This window comes from Acromyrmex echinatior, chromosome 11 (genome assembly GCF_024713525.1).
Source record: "Acromyrmex echinatior isolate Ae372 chromosome 11, ASM2471352v2, whole genome shotgun sequence".
Lineage (NCBI taxonomy): Eukaryota > Metazoa > Arthropoda > Insecta > Hymenoptera > Formicidae > Acromyrmex > Acromyrmex echinatior.
The window spans coordinates 12,514,396-12,533,516 of record NC_141862.1 but is presented as its reverse complement, the minus strand read 5'-3'; the positions used below and the strand labels follow the sequence as shown (position 1 = coordinate 12,533,516).

The 19,121-nt window shown below is 35.1% G+C and overlaps 1 long non-coding RNA gene across 1 annotated transcript in view; it reads right to left on the bottom strand.

Annotated features, from left to right (window-relative positions):
* The window catches only part of LOC147908166 (uncharacterized), a 66,980-nt gene extending 54,484 nt beyond the window's left edge, over positions 1–12,496 (bottom strand). The window contains exon 1 of the long non-coding RNA XR_015546816.1: positions 11,100–12,496. This is a non-coding gene — a long non-coding RNA (uncharacterized LOC147908166). The remainder of the gene's footprint in view (positions 1–11,099) is intronic.
* Between the last annotated feature and the right edge of the window lie 6,625 nt (positions 12,497–19,121).

Sequence of the window (19,121 nt, the reverse complement as noted above, 5' to 3'; positions counted from 1 at the left end):
GGACGAAAATAGATTCTTATCGAACTGATCTGTTCCAAAATTTCTAAAATTTCAAAAATAGTCGAGGACGATTTTTAATTATTTTTGTGCTTAATTTATTCATTCCAATTCAGTTTTATAAATTTATTATTATTATTATATTATATATATATATATATATATATATTAGGTGTTGGAATTAATTCGTAGCGTTTTTAATGAAAGAATGTTATTTATTTCACATGAGCATTAAAAAATACATTAATGAAAGTACTTCCCATCACTTGTAAAACGCTACGAATTAATTCCAACACCTAATATATATTTTTTTTACATGAAGAGTTAAATCTGAAAAAATAAATAAATATCTTTTTAATCCTGTGTATGAGAGAATCGGAGTTTTTTTATTATTTTAAATCTGAAAATCAGAAAAAACAGCAGTAATTAATAATTAATAATGAACTATTCAATTTTTAACTGTCAAATTTTATCGAAGCATTACCGTTTGTTCAACGTTTCTCCCTCACGGATTTTCCGTATAATATCACACGATAGAGACGGTCTTTTTTTCAATATTCTCCGCTCTTGTCCCCGAAGCCTTGGTCTCCGAATTACCTTTATTCTCTCTCTTTAGCACCGCCGGAGTCAGAATTTGGGTTTTGTCGTTGTCAGCCCTCAGTACGAGCCAGCGAGGAAGCGTATTTGCATAGTTATCTCGAGCGCACAGAATCTGCGAGCGAGCGAACGAGCGAATGAGCGTGCTCTGTTTTCACAGGATGATGATAATTTTTCCCCTTGCGCTCTTCTGTTCACACACGTGTGTACGCGCGTATTCCACGATGTACTTTAGGGCATCGATACGTCCCGATCTCATTTCGTACCCGGTTTTCGAGAGCTACGCGTTCGAGCTTAATCGCCGCCGGCCGTCTTTTTCCCCGCTCGCAAGAGAGCGATCTCTTACGCGATTTCCGCATCCGATATGTCCATAGCTCGCAGACATATTATTCGGAGTTAAAAGGCTGCGTACACAGTCAAAAAAACAAATCGAACTGAATCAGATTTTAATACAAACCGGAATTGCTTTTATATCGACTTTTAAATATTAAACTGTACTAAAAACAAATAAAATGCATTGCGCATTATTATATAGCACATCTTTAAATAAAAATGCATTCCGATAATTTTTAATGCATATTCACATGTTTTTGCAAAATATCTTCTAAAAATGTTAAATGCTGTTGGTAGAATTAAATTGGTATAAAAATAATTCAATGGCATAAAATAAGAAAATTGAAACGAGGAAACTCTTTGACTATTCACTTATAATTTTATTCACTTATAATTTTATTGCTGACGACATATCTTTGTCCTTACTAGTTGAAAATATATATTCGTAGTAAAAGAATTAGACAATCCTTTTAAAAATTTGGATTGAAAATATCTCCGAAACTGAATGAGATTCCGAATCTTAATACGTATAGCGCTATATTCCACTAGATCCATGTATAAGATTGCCCTAGATTGTTCCAAAATTCTGGAAATCCTGAATCTTAAAGCCTGGACCTTGAGAAACCTCATAAATTTGCATCACAGGATATTCGCGACGGATAGAAGTCTAAATCCGCGATCCGTAGAGTCGGGAAGAAATCCTGGATCCCAATGAAAGCCAAGAATCTGATGTTGCCTGGCGTGATATCGGAACGCCGTCGATCCGAAAATAAAAGAAGGGATAGGAAGGAAACAATAGAAATCACGCATCACGTGATTTCGCAGCGGAGTATCTGGCAAGCGCAACCACTTTAAATGCAGATGCATCCTGCACGCGGATCGGGGACGTTCCTTCCCAACCTCCCCAACCCCCATGCAGCCCACTAAACCGCCCCTGTAACTTCCGATCACCCAAGTTTATGGTTCTCCGATGCTCTTCTTCTAAGTACCAATAACTGTCCAACCGTCTGAGGCATCGAAATGCGTTTTGTGTATACATGTGTGCGTGCACATGTGCACCTGTAGAACTATATCGACACTACGCACATGACATATAATCAATATATCGACGTTATTCGTTTGCTCTCTGTGATCTCTGAATATTCTCGTTTTTCCATTTTTTTTATTTTTTACATTTTATTTTTACTTTTTGACTCTCTCTCTCTCTCTACCGTTAGTTCTATAATTGAAACTTTCATATCTATTTCTGTTTCTCTACTCTTCAAAATCCTGTATACTTTCTATATTTTTTCCTTATCTCTCTCCTTCTACATATGTTTCATATATTACTTCGTAACATTTTAATTTTATTAATATCTTTCTACCTCGAAACTTGAGTCTTCGTGTCTTCTTTTCCCTAGAAGTTTCACGCTTGCATGTTTTTTTCTTTATTTTTAGCTACTTTTTAGATTAGTCAATTTTCCAAAGTGAAATTTTCCACGTCCTTTAAGTTTTAAAGTTCCTGAAAGATCTTTATGTTTACAGTATTTTCAATTTTCTTTATCTCCTGTGTCTTTTCGAAATTCTTTTGATCTTCTCCATTTTCCATGTCATTGATCCGCGATCTTTCACATGCCCGATCTACCTGTAGGAAAGTTTCCACGGGAGTTAGCAATTATTTAACTCCTTGGAATACTCGATTGCTAGCGAACCGAGAGAGAATATCCTCCTTGCCGGTGTAAATGCGAGACGAGATGCAGCCGACGTTGCACTTCTTGCACTCCGTTGCAACCGCACCGACGAATGACAGCTTTTAAGCTTCCGCCGATTTCTCCGCCTGTCGTCGGAATTCGATTCCTTCTTGAACGAGTCCGAAGTCGACGTAGCTCTTCATTAAAAAGATAAAAGCCAGTGAAGAGAGAATGCAGACGGTTCCTTTTCTGATAAGAAAAATGATAAAAAAAACCGCTAATTTCATGTAATCGATACCTTTAAACGAAAAAAAAAATTAAATGATAACAAGATAAATTAAAGATAGAAAAAAAGAGAAGACTGATTAATCTTGCAAAAGTACTTAGATAAGATATTTACATTTGGTTAGAAATTACAACTATTTGCGAATTTACTTGAAGATAATCGTTGTTTATTTTGCAAATTTCATGAGTATAGAAATATAAATGAAATAATATAATACAATAATTAGTAAATATTGTAAAGACATTTATATATGCGTTATACATACACTGTACGGTAATTTTAACATTACTCGGTAGAAATCGTAAAACTTTTTTCATAAAAAAAGTTCGACATTTTTCTTATAATTTTTATATTTTTAATAATTAAAATGAAATTTTTAATAATTAAATATTAAAAATATGTATACTATATATAATATTTACTAAATGTTAACACATGTATACTATATATAATATTTACTAAATGTTAACACATTTATTAAATACAAGAATCATTAGTTTGATTTAACTATTATTTTTTTCAGTTATCTAAATATTTATCGTAAGTAAATATTGGGTCGTCTAAAAAGTATCCGCGGTTTTTTGTCACTAGATGTGTTGATCATCAACACATCTAGACCTTTTTCTCTCTCTAGAGACTCTTTTTAGATGACCCAATATTTCGCTAGGGGACTATTTAAAGAAATATTTATTAAAATTCAATAAATTTTTTTCTTAGTGTACAATAAATCAGTAAAAACTTTTATATTATTATTTGTGTATTACTAATCGCGTTGTACTCTCGCCGTTTGGTTCCTATTGTTATTTTTAATTTTGAAAGTCCACATCAAAATTACATTTTTTTAGAGATTTATATTTTATACGTAAGAAAATTTGGAAGCTTCTGAAAATTTTGAAAAAACTTATGAATTTTGAACGAATCTTTAATAGGAATATTATCTTTCTGTCTGTGAGTAAAGATCAGGTACGTTAATAAAGTGTATCAGTTCTATGCATCGCGGCTTTGTTCTTTCACGAAGTGGCGCGAACTAGTAGGTGGGGTGTGATGAGACGGCGGAGGTTCGTAAAGGTGGAAGAAAGTCCGCAAGGGGTGGTGGGAAAAAAGCGAGAGACGGAGCGGTTTATGTCTGACATGGTAATTTTTATTTCCCGGGGCAAAAAGGTGCGCTTTCATGCGGTCGGAGCTTTCATCCCGTTCTCGGATGATAAAGGAATAGAAAGAGAGAACGAAGAGTGGGAGTAAGGGAGGGAAAAGAGAGAGAGAGAGAGAGAGAGAGAGAAGAAGAAGATACGAAGGCTTGAAAAAAACGTTAAAATTATGGACTCGGTTTTCCAAGGAGCCGTACATACGTGGAAATGCAAACAATAGAGACTCTTGTCCTTACGTCCAGACCTCACTGTACTTGCATTCTAGTTCGTACGAATTCTTTTTTTCATTAATATTTTATTTAAAATATTCTATTGTGTATTCGATACAACGAAGTTAAGATTTATGAAACTCCAGGTGCTTGAAGATATATAGACTTAATAATCGGAATTTAAAATAATACGGAAAATGTATAGAATGTCTGAAACGATTTACGTGAATCTGAGAAACATAATCTTTTTAAAAGTCCCATTTTTTAATTTCTTTCAGAAAAATAAATTAAATCCATATCCACTTTTAATTCAATGATAATTAGGATGATAAATCTAGATTATAATATTTCTGTAATCGATAATTGAAATCAAAACAATTAAGTTGTGATTTTTTTCACAACATATATACTGTATATTTATCGTACAAAATGTCAGTAGATCAATACCGTAGATAAAATATTTGGAAAAACGGCACATGAAAAGTGTTAATATTTGAAGATGCTTATTAATACAAAGTTTGAAGATTCTTAACGCCCTATATTTTTAGCAGAAGCATTTAAAGACTTGCGTCACTGCGCCCGTAAATCTGACACTTTAGATCTCAAAGCTTACTTTACTTAATCCTTAAATATTTACCAGGTCTGTCGCGAACTGTGGAATTAAGAATATCTCTCCTAGTTTAAATTTTCAAAGTCTGAAAATTTTAAATCAATAAATATTGAAATCTTGTAGATTCTTAAAGGCAATATCTACACTTCATCGATGTCTCCGCACTTAGATCTTGAAATCTTTAGATTCGCTTCGATATTTACAGTTACAAGCGTATCAAACTTGCGATATATATATATATATATGTGTGTGTGCGTCAAAGCGAAATGAATAAAAGAGTGCTCCTTGCAGTGATTCTACTCCGGAATATCTTTGTGTGTTACATCGCTTTAGATACTTAAATACCCGAAGCTTTGGATCCGCCGCGCCGCGTCTTTACAAACTCGGACCGTCGTTTACCCTGGTCCAGGATCGCAAAACCGTTAAATCTTTGGATCCTTTTGAACTCAATCGAACAGGCTGGCAGCTGCGCGAGTGTAGTTTCGTGACGCATTTTGGCACGTAAACGCGAGAGAGCGGCGAAAAGGGACCGCTTTTGTGGCGACTCGCTCGCGGATAAATCCGCGCGGCACATCTTTCACACGCAGCTTGTGAGCGGAATAGCCGAACCCTCGGCTCGCGACTGCAAAAAGCGATACGTTTGGATCGAGATGATCCATTGTATCGCGCCCGGCGCGTAAATTTCATTTTACAACGGATAACGAATTTTCATTGTCGCCATTTCGCTTCCCACCCCTTTCCTCGCCAGATGCGTATATTATCGAAACTCCGGAAACGGCGCCTTTATGTTCGTCTAAATAATATAAATCGCTTCGATTACATCCAAAAACTGCGTTAAACAATCACTAACGTATAAATGTATCGCAACAGATAACGCGCGCGCTTTTAATCTGCACCTCGTTGTTTCAATACATTACTGTTATAAATTTTTATAATACTATTTAGATTATATGATTTATAAATAATCGATATCGAAACTAGGGCTTATTCTTTTTCAAAATTCCGTATTCGATATTTAATCCAATATTAAAATTTCCAACCAAATATTTCTACTGCGATATGTAGAAGCACTGATAATTAATAAAATAATAATGTAATAATGTCATCCTCGTTTTGCATTATACTATATCGTAGTACTTTCAATTCACTCCTCATTTTTTGTACCAGTTTCTATAGTTTGTTTTATCAGCTTCGATCTTTCGATGTATTATACAATTTACTTTTGCTCCATTTTAATCTACTCTAGTTTTATTTTTGCGTTATTTTATTATTTTTTTCCCTTGGTATTATTTCACTGCGCTTTACTTCGCTTTATGCTTTACCTTTCTCATTCCGCTTCTTCGGCTGTCTAGTTTACTTTGTTCACGTTCTAAATCTCACTCTTCGCTCTCTATACGCTGTATTTTATCTTACTCTGCTCTATTTTTCACCCCACTATATTCCCGTTTACTTTGCATTGCTTCGTTTCTTTACATTACCTACCCCGCTTCGGTTTACTTCATTTCGTATTATCGCGCACTTTGCTTTCCTTATTTTTCTTGGTCCAGTTTCAGCTCTGGTTTTAACCTCATCTCTTCTTAGGACGTCGCGCGTCCTTCTATTCCTTATTCAACTTGCTTCGTTGAGCCTCGCACGCCCATTCTACTTCCCCTTATTCCGCTTTGCTCCGTCTTCCGTGAACCCAGGGCTTTGGAGAAATCCGAGCCGGATTGACGGCGCTACGTAATTTACTCGGCATGCAGAAACGAAACGGGGCGCAGGCTCGCCCTTCTGATTTTACGCAATGCATTTTAATCGCGGATTTAACGTTGCGGCACTGGCAACTCGTTTCGAAGATCAACCTTGAAAATCGACTCAACGCGAAGTCGGGCGAAGGGAAGAGATAGACTCCACAATGACATTCGTCCTGCTCGCTATAGCCTTATCTTCCTGTTCTTTCTTCCGTTCTCATCTAGTTTCTTGTGATCTTTCCCACGATTCATTTCGATTTTTTGCATCTCTCTCTTCCATTTGGATCTCTGCGTTTTTCTTATACTCCACATCCTCTCGCTTATTTTCTTTAAGACGCTCAGAATTCTTTCAAGTTTGCTGTTTTGCTCCAAAATCTCGCCAATTCTCGATATACTTTCTTTGTTGTAAATGCAACGCTTCCGTCAAACAAGCGGCACGATTTTCATCCTCGGTGTAATTCGAGACTTCGCGAGAAGGGAGGCTCTTATCCTCCCCCCCCCCCTTCTTGCGCCAACCCACGTTTACACCATCTCACCCCTTTATCCCAACTCCCTCGCGATCACCATTCGCGCCTCATAATTAAAGTCTGGAGACACCGAGTATTTTCTATTAACATTCCTTGGCTAACCCAACGTGTTCAAAATGACCGCAGCTATTGCGGAATGTTGCGCAGCCGACCAGCTGCATTTTGGATGCACTTCTGCGCAGCTGGAATGCAGCTGCTTTTGCCGCCATTCGGACTATGTTGTTGCATTTTATCCAGCCTGCAGAAATGTGTTGTTTCAGTTTATATTTAATATTGCACGCGAATGTTATACACCGCATATACAGAACTGAAGTACTTCACGAAAACACGCTATGCTCCTTCGAATTATTTACATTTTGCGAGCTACATCTTGACTGTATCATCGTTTTATTAATATAATTTTACTGCTCTAAAGTCGTTCGTGTTCTACATTACGTAAAACGAGTAAAAATCGCGTAATTAGTGCGCATAATCAGAATATATTCATACATAATATTGTATATAATTTCCCATTTTAAGAAGTAAAAATAATCTTTATTACACTTTCATACATAATAATATTCTTGATTATTCTCTCTTTTGATTTTTCCAAAAAGTATTACATTTTTAATTTATTTGTTACTTTTCAAAATAAATTGGACCAATATTTTATATTCAAATTTATCAAGTAATTCTATAAAAGTTGTATAAAATGTAGAAATCCATTATATATCGAAATTGAAAATTCATGATTTCTGTATTCACAACGTTTTGATAAAATTCTTTACGCGTGATTAACCAATCCCATTGGAATGTGCTTTGAAACCATCTATTAATATTCGACAGACATACCTGTGGAACTTTGTTAGCCAGTTTTGAATACTGAGCTTATATTGACGTAAAAAGGATCGTATTAATTACATCATAAAATTTACAACTTGATACAAAATCACTGAGCATAGATAAGGCTAGTTTTATACTCGTGAATTATCAATAATTAATATTAAATAGTAATTTAACTGTACGGCTGATAAAATTAGTGATTGAAAAAACTCAATTATTTGAAGAAAGAATTAATTTATCATCGTATCAGCATTTTGGTCTTATTTGCACTTATATTTATTAAAAAATTTTTCATTTATTAGGTGTTGGAATTAATTCGTAGCGTTTTACAAGTGATGGGAAGTACTTTCATTAATGTATTTTTTAATGCTCATGTGAAATAAATAACATTCTTTCATTAAAAAACGCTACGAATTAATTCCAACGCCTAATATAATAGATTTATATTTATCATATATTTTTATCCATATTTTAATATTTTTAGAAAAAGAAAGAAAAGGAAGAAAGAATCAAAATCTTATAAATAGAATTTAATTAAACATTATTTTTCACTTGTAATAACAAAATAATTTTATTGATTCCTTTCGAAAATTTATTCTTGTATATAAATATTCTTGTAAACAAAATTAGCTTTTGGTTAACATCGATTTCGCGATTGATTGTTTTTTTTGACCCCTAAAAAATTTTTGCATGTAGATATTGACAAGCGGTTGTTTTAACGAAAGAACCGCAGTGCTCCGCAAGACCTTGTGTAAACAATCATGATTGTTTACCGAAAAAACCACTTATCCTCGTTTCGTAAACATACTTCTAATAAATCGTGTAAAACATTGCCTCCACCTTCATATAAGATGAGAGTCCAAAATAGTCCGTTATGGACCAAAATATTCGCGCGACTTTGAATAATACATTCCTAGAATCGTGTTATTTTGGAACGATTATTTGAATGAGATATTTTGAGGCATTTGTTATACGAAACATTTTTAAAAGGTAGAACTAAAAGATTTAAAAAGGTTTTATCGTTTTAATTTATTAATAAAAAATAAATGAATCTGAATTCAAATGAATTTTATATTAACATTTTACGTTTTGACGAAAACGTGAAACTGATTTCTAACTTTAGATTTCTTCAATTCGTTACTATAAAGAATGTATTTGTATCTTTGATAAAATTGACGGAATCGATAAGAAATTATTACGAACGTAACAGCAATAATAATTTTCTGTGAAAACAAGGTTATCGAGATTATTATTTAAATGATTTTCCCGAGTATCCAATTTTTCCCAGATAAATCACGGAAAGTTGATGCGATCGTAATGCGATATTAATTAATAATTCGGACGAAAGGGAGCACGTCCGTGGCGTGAAGAGAGATTCGGCTTTGATTAGTATACAGGACGCGGTGCTAATTTAAATATCATTTGCACGGAGCTCAAGTGCCAGCAGTCATTAGCGTGGAAAGAATTTAATTACGATTGTTAATCAGTACACGCCGCGACGCTGATTTCAAGTTAATCCCCGCTCTCGGGGGTTGTTCGTCCGAGCGGATGAACGAGTCCTTATTCAAGGTAGCGACGGCACGTCCCGATAAGCAGAAATTGATAACGAATTTTCCGGCAGCGAGTTTTAGTGCAGCGAGTACCGCCCGTCATCCAGTCTGCGAGAGCGAACGACAAGGGTAATGCGGGAGTTTAGTGCCAAGTTTTGCGAGTCGCACCGCGCCGGAGCTCATCTGAGCCGGAGATTTTGCGAGTGAGACGCGTAAGCTCGCGCGAGCAATCGCGCAGACTGATATTCGCAGCTGCTGCGACGCGAAAGAGAATTAAGTTGTGAAGTTCACCCAACAGTAATCTAACTCGTTGCTTGGAACAAACGACAATACGGCGGGGTGTACATTCGAGGATATAACGTGGCACGTGGTAATAAATGGCACGATTAAAGCTCGCTAATCCGTAAATGCGTTCAAATTTTGAACATTTGGAATTTGTAAATAGACGAACAGGTATGCGAAATGCGAAATGTCTAACTTCTCTTTCGCTTTTGATATCCATGTCTCGTTTGGATAGCTTTACATATATAATCGTAATTTGTAGAATGAAAATCTAAATATCTACGAACATTTCTGAGGATTCTTTTTGTATTTTACTCGAATATTTATTTTATTAGTCCGGTGTTTGGAATATTTATATTTGTGGATATTTGAATATTTATGTTATTACTATGTAAAACTACGTCGCTCGAAACAAGTGACAATACCAGGCGGTATATATTCGAGGCTGCAGTATGGGGTGTGTAATAAATTACACGATAAAAATTCTATGAATCCGTAAATGCGTTTGAATTTTATGCGTTTAAATTTAAATTGCTCTTGGATTAACAAAAATATTTTTCAGCATTTTTTTACACTTTGAGTGCTTAAATTTTAGAACAAGAGTTAGATACGAAGATTATTAAGATTTTTTATAAAGTTGCAACACATATCTGTATATAAGAATTGTGTAAAATAATTATTTTTTACTCGTACGTGAATTAGACTTCTAGTTTTTTCTAGATATAATCTTTTTCTCTTAAAAATGCATAATTTATACATTTATAATATATCAATATATTAATAATAATGTTTTTATTATTATATAAAAATTTGTATTTCTGTAAGTATATACGCTTTCACATAGTAAAAATATTTTATATTTACACTAGAAACAATCCATTCAAGCCTTATTAAAATTGTGTATGGAACTGTTAACATATCCGAGTATTCAATTAACATAATGTAATTATATTATTTGAACATATATTGTATTAAATTGGTATTCCACATTTTTGTCAAAGTAACACAATTTATGTGTAAATTAACAAATAACACTGTACTTTAAAAAATAAATTTTAACAATAAAATAAATGAATAAAATGTAATTTAACATATCATAAATGTTAATTTTGCTGAAAAATATATTTCTACAGTTTGCTTACAAATTATATCAGTGTTATATTTTTTATAATTTTTTCATAATAATGTTTATGTTATTTTCTACATATTTATCTTTTATTAAATTAACATAAAAAATCGAGTGAATCACATTTAGGACACACGAAATGTGTTAAATTTAAGACAAAATTGTTCAATGTGTCCAAAACGCAAATCCAATTAAAGATTATCATTACTCACCGAAATTTCTGTAGTGGAGAGAACAGTTCTCTGTCAGATATCAAAATAGATCCATCTACCTTCTGTCTCCACGAGTCGCTGAATTGAATTCACCGATTCTTCAAAAATATCGGTCGCAGATCGATCAATTTCAAGACCTTATTGGTCTTCGATAATTCCACTTATGTCGTTCTTACTGTATTCAGGACTGTTCAAACAGAACTCTTCGAAATTATGACGGGGCAGGATATAACCGGAAGCCTTTTAAACGTCAAGCCTTTTCACTTTAAGGTCCTCGAACCGCAGAGTGAAAATATCCTCCGGTAAAGATTTAGAGTCCTAGAGAAACACTCGTGAACTGAGAATTTACGATGAATATCTCATAGAAAGTCTTCAATAATAGATTGATAAATCGTATAATGTGACAAGATTTTGCCAGATGGATTAATTCTTTATTAATTTCATTTTTCATCAATTTTATTTTGATTGGACTGTCTTCCTTGAAATCTTATAAAATAGCGATGAATCGAGAAAGTCCTTCCTTGATTATAAAACGCAATGTACACTTTCAGGATAGAATCTCGTAAGTTTTGCAACTCTGCGGCCACGTGACCAAAAATCTACGCGACGGAAAAAGTTATTCGGTAACCTTGGAACACGAGTCTCAAAAGCTGAAACTGAAATCGTGTTAGATCTTTTATAAAAATTTTCGTAGATCGCTAAAGAATTTCTGTTCCTCGGTGGGAGATGTCCGGAGATTCTTGCAAACTTGTCAGAGTTTTCAGTGACTCTCGATAATATCTCGAACACTTTCTAACTGCTCCACACGTCTCAAAATTTCGAGCTCTACTTCCTTAAAAACTTGCGACTTTCAAGCTTTTTACAAACTAATTCGCCATCTCGTAAACTTATCCAAAAATCTGCAAGCTTTCTTATGTCTCCTTAAACTTTCGCGAGATATCTCAGACGCTTCGAGTTGCTTTCGGAGTGTTAGCAAAGTCCCGACTTATCTCGCAAACTTCTCCAAGGACTCTCAAGGATCCTAGGAGAATTCTAAGAATTCTCAGATCACCCCGGAACACCCGAGGATTCCTTCAAACTTCCCCCGGACCAACCGATCGTCGCGGAAAGCGGAAAAGATGTTTGGCGATCAGTCACGTGGCTCTGATCTATCGCTCGATCGATCGCGATCGGAACGTTACGATTGTTGGCGTCCCTCGTCGGGACGTCGTCGACGGTGACGTCGTCGGCCGTCCAGTGTTCGATCGCGTACACGAAACGGAATGGCGCGATCTCCAGTGCTACGTGGAAGCGAGGACGTCGCGACCCTAGGCAGACGCAAACTGACGGCGCGGCGCTCGGCACCCGTTGCCGCGACGCCGTACGTCGCGATGTCGGCCGTCCCGTCCGCCCGCGGCGACCTCTCGCACGCGCGAACCCGCCGCGCATATTCCGGAGCGGGGCAGAGTGGAGCGGAGCGGAGCGGAGCGACGCGACGCATGCTGCGCGAGCAGTCGTGCGGAAGACGAGACGACGCGGAAGAAGCTGCGAAGGATGCACGCAACAGTTGTTCGAGCATCCTTAAATTCGAGAGTGCTCGTATCTGACGCATACTCCGGCGCGAAGATGCTCGAATTTCACGAACAAACTTTAAATTCCTCGTCGCCCAAGCGATTCTCTCGCACGTTACGTCTGGCGTACCCGCTTGAACCACAGTCGAGGGATTTTTTTTTATGCCTGTCACATAAAAAATATATCTGACGCTAAAACGTAAAACGTAAAGTTATATAAAGCGTAACACGATCAAAATCACTTCTATATATCTTGTAATTTTAAAAACATTCTTTCGATTTGATTTCATGGAGACTCCGAAAGAGCTTAATGAAATTGACAATATTTATTAAATACTTAGGCGCAGATAAAAATATTCGCTAAATATTTGGCTATCTCCATTTTGACGTGCTTCGAAGTCGATATTTTCTAAAAGATTTATATATTTATTGAAATATCTATAGTTTCGAACTCTTCAGTTCGAATAAATACTTCTTTAATTAGTTAGGACTTGAAAACAATAGATTGCAATAGTTTTGTTGAAGAAAAATTGACTTTAAAATTTCGTCGAAATTAAGGTAACAAATTGCAAATATTTTTATTTCTTTCCATCGAAATAGAAACTTCGCCTTTAAAGTGATAAACAATGAAAATAAGATTAAGTAAATGATCTGTATTGTAGAAGATAATAAACGTTAATGTTATTATAGTTTTCAATCAAACTTATTGGTTAAATGATCGTTTTAGCGTGTGATTGGTAATCGATATACATGCCGTCTCATCTCCACCATTTAATTTCCTTAAATTCTATTCCTATTGTATTCTCGCCAATTGAAGATATTCGGTGTACACTTCGACTCCGTACGATCTCTCGACCATCATGTAACCATCAAATGTAAAGCTGCTTATACACGTCTCGCGTATGTTATACCATTATACCCTCTCGACTATATTCTCTTCCTTCCACAAAAGCTCCTCGTTTCCCAAATGCTCGTCCTTTCGCTGTTTGATTACGCTGACATCGTTTACACACCAAATCTGAATAGCCAAGTGCGAAATCGGATTCATCGCATTGAAAACTCGTGCCCGGAAAGAACAGTTTTGCAGAAGTATAAAATTTACCTAGATACAAATCCGAACATATATAATTTCATTGCTCTGTCAAAATAATTACGCTCAAGCTGGTCACTGGAATATCAAAACTTTTTAGCATCGCTCAAGTTTTTTACATAATTATTTTAATGCACCAATAAAATTATTTGTACTTAGCTAAATTTTTAAATACTTCAAAATCGTTCTTTCCATGTGCCTTAATTTGTCAAATGGTGCTAAAAAATTTGATCATCTAATCCCACTGTTTCAGATCTCAGGCTGAATATACAGCAGCGATTCATCTTGCTATTTCATGTTTAATGCCTTGCGTTCTGAAAGTCCACCTTATATGAGATTGCTTCAATTATAACCATGAACTTCATATACTCCTGCATTGTCGATCATTCGCTCTCAATCATCATTATCTTGTCTTCTCCACCGCACATCCAAATATAAATCTTTTATGCTGGAGTTAAATATTTTAACTTATTACCAAGTGACATCCGCTCGTCTTCATTTCTCTCTTCTTTTGGAACGATCGTAATCTCTCTATATTGCTTTTTATTTCTAAGTATGATACATCATTTCTAAGTATGATATATATAGCAGCGCTTTCTTTTTTCTTTATCTTCTTATACGTTCTATTGTCAAATTTCTATGCGAATTGTTCTATAAATATATTTATTCAATTCATCGCTTAATTTCCATCCTCGCGACTCTCCATACATCTATTGTATACGTCTCTCATACATATGTATTAAATTATTATACAAACTGCATTTTATTAAGGTTTGAACTCATACACAACAGTGTTGTGCTGATGCCTCATCTTTTTGGGAGACCATCTGATCATCTAATTGTACTTTTATCCGGATAAATCTTTCCGGATATGCTAATCTGTATATTTTCTTTTCTCCATACTTCGATAAAGCTATTATTATCTACTATTATTACGTATGTACATGTTTTCAGTATAAAAATATTATTACATGAAGACACAGATTTGATTCAATGTATACGAAAATATCAAGCGTATGTAAATTAAAGATAAGATTAATATCCTTAAAATACGAAGATAGATTTTATATAAGCTGATATTTCCATATGTGAGTTCTAAACTATAAGAAGTCCTGAAATTCAAATTATTTTAGGCATTACCATTATTGGGCTAAACTTAGACTATTCAGATATGAGTTTACGTAAATGAAAAAACTATGCACGTGCAAAAACACTTGCAAATATTTTAAAACTAAGATACCTCCAATTAGAAATATCGTTCCTATTTGATTTGAGCCAATTTACTAAGTGCTCACACACGCCGTGCGCCACGCTAATCACATAACGCTAAATTGCAACAACAATCTGCTAATACATCTGCGCACGCGATCGTCTCGCGGAGGCGATCCTGACACGCGTATCGCGTCTCGTGACTCGCGGATCACGGCAGGCGATCCGGCAAAGTTTCGTGTCCGGCCTGACAGTACCGGCTTTGAACATGAGCCCACGTTCCACGCGTATATGTATGTACGTATGTGTGTATGTGTGCGTATGCATGTACCGGCACGGTAGTTTCACGTGCAGCGTCGGGACGTCGACGTGAAACGAAACGCCGTGAGGCATGAGAACGGAATTCCCAACGGGAACATAAAGCCGCGGACGCCCCTTTTCCGGCGGCGTCTCGACGCCTGCCGACGCTCGCCGCGTATACGTGCCACGTCACGTGGCCGACGCGCGAGATCCGGTCGACAACGCGTTGGGTGACGCGACGCATCGCGACGCATCGCGACGCATCGCGACGCATCGCGGTGCGAGACGGAGAGAGTATCCTGAGAAAATATAACGAAACGGCGCTTGACCGCATCCAGCTACACGTGTGGCTCTGAATGGGGTTTGAGGTAAGCTTTTAAATGAACAATTTTAAAATGGAAACGAGAGAGAATAGAGAGAGAGAGAGAGAGAGAGAGAGAGAGAGAGAGAGAGAGAGAGAAAGGCAGGGAAAGAAAGAGATAGGTGGATATAATACAGGCGTATAAGAATAGAATGCTTTTACGGATTTTGAAAGGATAATTGTGTATACACGCAAAGCGAGAAGCAAAGGAATTATTCGACAGATGATTATTTCCCATATCCTACGATAAAAAATATTTTATTTTAATTCCCTAGCGAATTGATGCCAAAAGCATTGTTTTTTTTTTCTTTTATTGAAGTTTATTTATTTTTCTCTTTATTGTTTTATTCTGTTTTTTTTTATTTATATAAACGCGTAAAACTTTCAGTCTATCTACAAATAAATATAACACGCGGTATCATGCTACCGTTCATTACGGAAACTTTCAACTCGGCTATTTAAAAACGCCATAAATGTTCCGCACACTTACATGCGATTTTCTTTAACTCTGACTTCTAAGTTCTTGGAATGTCCACCTGACAACTGTGTTTAATTAAGGGGTTCGGACGTAAAATCAGGCAACTGACATTTGCATAAATGTCTGTTACTCGAGTTTACTGGGTTTTACTTCGGAACCCCTCAATTAGTTACTCACTAATGGTTCCCGTCATCTTCGAAATAGTTCCTCTTGTAGCAATACACTTAATGAGTTGGTGTTTTCTCCCGAAACAAGTTCGCAGTTATATTTTTTTAAATCCGCTAACATAAACGTCATATTTCTCCAAACTGTTAATATAATTAACATAATTAAACAAATATTTGAGAATCTACACATCTTTAGTCTGTAACAAGAACACGTATTTCTTATAACACCAAAGGAATATATAGATCCTTGGAATTCATCAGTTTTATAAAAAAAAAAAGTTTTAAAATTTTTAATTACATAAAAAATCATATTTCAACTTGGCATAAACATATAAAATACGATAATTAACCTATACAAATGGAACAAAACTGTGAAAAATAAAATTGTCAAACAAAATTATTCTAAATCGTTATACCATTTAACAATTAGGAAAACGTCCTAGGATTATCAAAACCAGTATTGAGTTTTTATTTTAAGACTATTTCGAGTCTGCGATTGGTTTATGACACTTTAAGACTGCATTTAAGATTTTAAATATAAGAATCGAATATCGGTTCGCAAGACCCATCATGTATGTTCAGTTATGAGTTAAAGTAGGTTTTTAATTTTTAGCGTAATCAAATATAATTATATCCGTTGAATAGTATCTACTTTTTCTTGAGAACCTTTTGACATACATTTTTTCCTGGTTAAGTTATTTATATCTGACAAAATAAGAGGTTGAAATTTTCGAATTTTCACGAATCTGTGCACGAATTCCCTTTGGATTCAGCCGTAGGTACAGCCGTGGGTATCGATTTTACGATCGCGACATTCGACAGCGGAAGAAAACAAAGAAAGTAACGAGGGTGACTTGGGAGAAGGCGGATGTATTCGTGTGTATAAGTGTGTATACGCGCAGATGAGGGGGATAAAGAAATTGGTGTACAATGTACAAGGGAACGGCCGTCGAAGTAAGGTGCTCCGCAAGCGTAGCCCGTAACTTTAGCCTATCAGGAACATCTGCGAGGAAACTGTGCGCAGAACGAGCCAAAGTTACCTGCAATTGACAAATTTCCGATGGCTACTTCGTGGCTGTCGCCTTCGCGGCAATTAGTCGCGATGGACTTTGGAAACACTCGGCGCGTGACGTCGATCATGACTAATTGCCAGAAACAAGGCGATGCGCTTGATAAGTCTCTTTCACTTCATCGCTCGTCGCCCACGTTCTTTTCCTTCACTTTCGTCTATAAACTTGTTTGAATCGATGAGAAAACCTTATAGAACAAGTTGTTTTAATCATGATCGAAGAATCGTCAATTGTACAAACCGAATTAATTTTCTGTGAACGACAATGTCACGCAATCTTTTTTATAAATAATTATTTGAACGTTGATTTTTTTTTTTTAACATCGTTTATCCCTATATTTATAGCCTTATATTACTATTCGCGTAGTATTTTTTAAATGTAATTACTCGCGTGATATTTCTGACATCTTAACATTATATATCCAGAGAAAAGTTTCTTCAATTCAAAGAAATGTTTCTTTGCTGTACGGTTAATGAAAAAATTTCTTTGATTTGAACATTATTTCTTTAATTTGAATAATTCCTTTAAATCAAATAAATTATTTTTTATTTGATTAAAACAAATAATGTTTAAATAAAAAAAAATGATATTCGAATCAAAGAAATTTTTTCTTTAATCGTAGTAAAGGAAGATTTCTTTGAATTGAAGAAATCTTTCTCTGGGTGTATTTTTAATTTTCATTGTTTTCTTTTATTTCTTTGATAATTTATAATTAAATAAGATTAATAATATTCTATATTATCTTTAGATAAAGATAAAATAAATAGAAAACATTTTTTAAGTGTGAAACTTTGTGCTAAATGCACACAGGAAGAACGATTTTGCTGAAGTATTTAGCTATATACAGTTTTGAAATTTTATTGAATCATCAAAGTAACTTTGTAAGAAACTCAAGCATGATGAGTAAAAAATTTTGATATTCTAGCAACCAGTTTAAGCATCCTACATAATTATTTTGATAGTCCAACAAAATATTAATACACTATAGGAAAAATGTTTTGTTCTATGAATAAAAACTTTGCTATAAAAAATTTAGTTGAAATTTAGTTGATATACCAAACAAAATTTTTAGTTAAAATGTATTTACCAAACAAAATTACAATTTTATACGAACTAAATTGTTTAGTTGGTATAAATAAATATTTTTGTTATTTACAAAGCAGAGAAATTATTTTACAAAAGCAACTAAATCTTTTGTTATATAAACGGAACATTTGATTGCTGATTAAAAAATGCCTCTATTTTTTTCCTAATGTAACTACATTTCTAAAGACTTCAACAAAATCGTTCTTTCCATGTATAATAATGTGTATAAATATGTAATAAAGTATATAAATAGCGTTCATACACCTTAAACGAATTTATAAGTCCGGAGTATCCTGGACATCCCACGCGAATAATGAAAGATTAACGGCAACGACATCAGAGGTGTTATTAAGATCTACACGTTGATTAACAAAAAGAACATAAAAAAAAGTAGATTTTAATTAAAGCGTCGTTTCTTCATTAATAGCGTAAGGTGCGTCACATTAATATCGATCAGTTTTCTCAAAAGGGACTACGTCACATCAATATCAATTAACGCGGTAAGTAATAGAAGATCGCGTGCTGCGCCAGTCATTTGCTCATCCTGCCGATATCCTCGCTCCGGTTAGCCTCCTGCTGCGATCATCAAGTCCTATTGGTCGTAAAACGAATGATCGATAACGTCCGTGCTACGCACAAGATAGGCATATTAGTATATATGAATCGATTACCAATAAAAAAGTAGTTTTAATCAAGCGACAAATTGCAATA